Source organism: Portunus trituberculatus, chromosome 12 (genome assembly GCF_017591435.1).
Source record: "Portunus trituberculatus isolate SZX2019 chromosome 12, ASM1759143v1, whole genome shotgun sequence".
Taxonomy (NCBI): Eukaryota; Metazoa; Arthropoda; class Malacostraca; order Decapoda; family Portunidae; genus Portunus; species Portunus trituberculatus.
In genome coordinates this window covers 11,125,422-11,129,804 of record NC_059266.1, presented here as the reverse complement: position 1 = coordinate 11,129,804, position 4,383 = coordinate 11,125,422, and the positions used below count along the sequence as shown (strand labels likewise).

Genomic DNA, 4,383 nt, shown 5'->3' with positions numbered 1-4,383 from the left:
ATAGTATGGTTAGAGAATAAAACGTTTTGGAATACATACTACTCTCTCTCTCTCTCTCTCTCTCTCTCTCTCTCTCTCTCTCTCTCTCTCTCTCTCTCTGGTAACCTCTCTCCCTTCCCTCCCTGCAGTGCCGCCCCAGTTCAAGGAGGTGGAAGAGAATGTGACAGTGACTGCGGGAAGGACGGCGCGTCTGGTGTGTGAGTCGCACGGAGACCTGCCCATCACTGCTATCTGGTCCTTTGGTAGCCCGCCGGCCAGGGTGAGTAGCGGTGTGTTGGTATTGGTGTTGGTTGTTGTTGGTGTTGGTGGTGGTGGTGGTGGTTGGTGTGGCTCTGCACAGGTCTGAGGGCTGTGCATACACCGGGAAGTGATGGGTTGTTTACGGACAATCTGCGACGTCTTGTGACCAAGATACCAGACCAGCATTCTCCTGCGATTAAACGAAGCCTGGCTGGCTGGTGCTTCCTGTGATGTGCAGGCAGCGGTGACATATTGTTGTGTGGCTGCTGGGCGCCGGGGACTGAGGGAGCATGACACATTGGCACTGTGATCAGCTCCACTGGACGGTTACATGCAGGCGTTCCTCACTGCTGGGCTGGCTGGCAGCTGCCTATCAATATCGTGTCTCCTCGTGGTTCAGTTAGTGATTCCCAGGAGGCTGTGGAAGACTGGGAATTATTGCAACAAAGTCATACTACACTGGTCTCTAAAGAAGTGTTAGTCCATCATAAATTTACTTTATCTACCTAACTTGTTTCACTTGTTAATATTCTTACTATTATCATTGTTTAGAGTCGCGTGGGAGAGATATTTGATGAAAATGTGTGTAATTCACCACGGTCGTCTGCTAGTCACCCACCCAGCCTTCCCCCGTTACGGAGCGAGCTCAGAGCTCATAGACCGATCTTTGGGTAGGACTGAGACCACAACACACTCCACACACCGGAAAGCGAGGCCACAACCCCTCGAGTTACATCCCGTACCTACTTGCTGCTAGTGAACAGGGGCCACATATTAAGAGGCTTGCCCATTTGCCTCGTTCTCGCGGGACTCGAACCCGGGCCTTTTCGAGTGTGCTAACCACTATATACTACGCGTGTGTGTGTGTGTGTGTGTATGGCATTAGGATTATGGAGACAGTGAGGTGTGGCACTGTGGCAGAGGTTGTTATGTCTCTGCAGGACGCAGTGATGTGATACCACTCTTGTGGTTGTTTTCAATCGGTTTTTTTTTTCGATAGGATATGAGTTTTTGGACGTCTTTTTATAAAGTCCATGAATCTAAGAGGTCTTTTTTTATGTTCAATTAATCCCGTCTGCCTTTTGCTGGAAGAGGCGTTTGTAATAACTTGACAGTGATGCAGAGAAAAGATTCATCATAAGACTTCAGGAAGTTTCTGGTATAACTGCTATGTCTATCAACAAATGAAGGTGAGGTTTCACTTTGAAAGAGGACTGCGTTATCGCTCTGTTGGAAAATCTTGATCCTAAAGTTGCTCTGTCACTTCACTGAAATTCTTCCATCATCAGCCTCGCAGTACACTTTCCCATGAGTGATTGTCAAAGAGGAGGCCCTGGAAACCTTAGGACGAGTGGCAGAGTGTACGTAATGTGTGCCAAGGAAACTGCAAGCCTCACCCAGACAGGTAGCCTACACCATTTGGAGTGAACTGCAACAGATGAATGACAACAGTAACGAGGTGACATTTGAAGTACTATTTCAAGGCTTACGTATGTTGGGATCTTTTAGTCTTGCCTCACTCAGCGCTTGTGTAGCAAGAGTTCTCACAATTGTTAACATCATTAAGACAAACAACCTAACAGACACCTGCCAACTGTCATCATGAACAGACTCCTTGGAAGACGAGGAGTTCAGTGCATTGACTGGAAGCCATCAGTATCAGCATCAACACATCTCATTCATGATTTGAAAGGTGGCGCGTGTCACCGATAAGTGGACAGACTTAAAGCAATGGCAGTTTTTACTACATATATAACATCTTTGTGTACCATTTATATACAGAAATTCGTTAAAACTCTAAGAACGAAATCGTTAACACTCTTAAGATTTATTCATGTGCGATTTTTTTTTTTTTTTTTTTTTTTTTTTTAGGTAACCTATCTGGGGGTTTTCCGTCTAAGTATAGTTGAGTGGCAACACAGCAGGACAGCGTGGTGTCGGGACGGACACGGAAGCCGTATCCGTTGTGCGTGGTTACAGGCGTGAACCTCATGCACATTGCCTGTGCTGCCGTAAGAAATGACACCTTTCTGCTCTGAGACATCACAGGAGGTTGGCAGCAAGGTTCCCTATGATAGGGACAGGGACTCGATGACATGGCAGTTACTGAAGCATTAAGAGAACCCCCGAACCGCTGCCAGACCAATGTGCAGCGACTGAGTGCACACTATACTGCGTCACTTGTGGCTTGTAGCTTGATGAAGGTTAAGCTTACTCTAACTTTTATCCATTTGTACAATGGATAATTTCTGAAATGTATTATGCAGACACCGGATGATGTCAAAGAAACGTATTTTTGGCCTAGAGTCTGCCAAGTGGTGGTACTGGAGTAGGTAAAGTAGGTAGTTTCAGAGGTGTCAGATGCAGGGAAATTTCTTTGTTTTAGAGAAATTTTGACTGACAGGGAAGAAAAATCGCTAAAAAGGGAAAATTATGGAGAGAAATATTAGCTCTTACGTTTTTTGCCCCTGAATGTGAATAAATAATTTCGTGTTTTGACCCTGAATATGTATAAATAATTTAGTGTTTTGTATGATCTTAATTCCTAAACATAAGAAATAAGGAAGTTCTTGGTTGAAAAGGGAAATATTGGCTAGTCGATCTGGCAGCTGTGGGTAGTTTACACCATACCACCAGTCCTGTGCAGCGAGAGGAGCCGAGGCTAATATTATTAACACTGACAGTCCCGCTGGCCGCTGCTTGCCCCTGGAGATCGACTGATTCTACTGTCTGTAACTTTGATTATCTCGTATTTTATAATCGTTTTGTTCACTCAGCAAAATTCGAGTGGGATTTGTTCTTAACTCATACGCTGTTTTTGTTCGATTTAGATCTCTCTCTCTCTCTCTCTCTCTCTCTCTGTTGCAGAGGAACGAATGGCGATGATCGAGAGACAGCATTCTTATCACACTGCCTCTCCTCCTCAGATCTCGAGGGGAATGAGCAATGGTGGAATGGCGATCAGGGACACCATTCTGAACAGCACTTCGTCCTCGTCCTCTGAGTCCTCGACACGCCTCACGCCGGGGGCGGAGGAGGGCGAGGGTTTCCGGTCAGTGCTGACGGTGCCCACCAAGACTCGCCACGACTCCCAGGTGTTCTTCTGCCTCGCCTCCAACGTTTATGGCAACGACACCAAGAAGATCAACCTCATAGTGCAGGGTGAGTGAGTGAGTGAGTGAGGGGCTCCGTGTGTAGGACATATAGGTATACTGTGCTGTACTGTATGTGTGGCATTGTGGGAGTGACACCTTAGCCTAGATACTAATTCTGGGTTAAATATTTGTTATTGTTTTCTTTGTTGATTTTTTTAGACGATTTTGAGCAAAAGACGCGTCAGAAATCCAACTTCCTTGTGCCTCATCTCGCTTTTCCGCACCAGCTTGACTTGTCAGTAAGCTCGCAGCTTGGACGGGGATCAAGAAAGTGGCTATTTTACACTTGAATGGAGATGACAGCTTAAAAGATGGCAATCTAAACTGGACCTGACTTGATTTAATCCAACTTTAGCTGACAACCTGCCGCCTTTAACATTTACAAAAAGAAAATTATAACTACCCAATTTTGGTGTTTAGTTACAGCTTTATTGCTGCCTTACAGTAGGTGTGCAGACGTTTTATCAACTTCCTGAAAATTTTTAGTGTAAACTTTTCAAGATTTTGGCTCTTAAAGATTTTTTTTCTCCATTCCATGTGTGTTGTGCTATTTGTATTTATTAGACTGGGATGAGATCTTCACACTTGATTGTTTGTACTTCATTCACTTATTGGTTCCCCTTTATAAAAAGTATTAATCCATCAAAGATGAGGGTGAGCTCCTTGTGAAGCCAGTGTTGTGTGGTGGTGTGAGACACACACGGCTATCCAGGAGCAGGTTCCCTGGGTGGTGTGGCACTGGGAGGCAGGCCACCACCACAGGACAGGTGGTGTTGGGTGGTGGTGGTGGTCTTCACAGACTAGGCAGTTCACTTTGCAGTTTCTCTGTGAGGCATTGTCATCATGTGCATCTTCTGTGCTGACAAGTCACCAGGACCCATTCCTGTCTGGTAAGACAATGGCAATGTCATATTTGTAATGGGTGGTTTGGTTTCCTGTGTGGTGCAGAGGTGCCAGGGACGCCAGGCACACCGAGGGTTGTGGGCAG

General features: G+C 45.8%; 1 protein-coding gene across 1 annotated transcript in view; it reads left to right on the top strand.

The window, feature by feature from the left end:
• LOC123502794 (Down syndrome cell adhesion molecule-like protein Dscam2) overlaps positions 1 to 3,185 on the top strand; it is a 144,202-nt gene extending 141,017 nt beyond the window's left edge. The window contains exons 17-18 of the mRNA XM_045252059.1: positions 129 to 259; positions 3,168 to 3,185. The gene's annotated coding sequence lies outside the window, so the exon portion shown is untranslated. The remainder of the gene's footprint in view (positions 1 to 128; positions 260 to 3,167) is intronic.
• Positions 3,186 to 4,383: the final 1,198 nt, after the last annotated feature.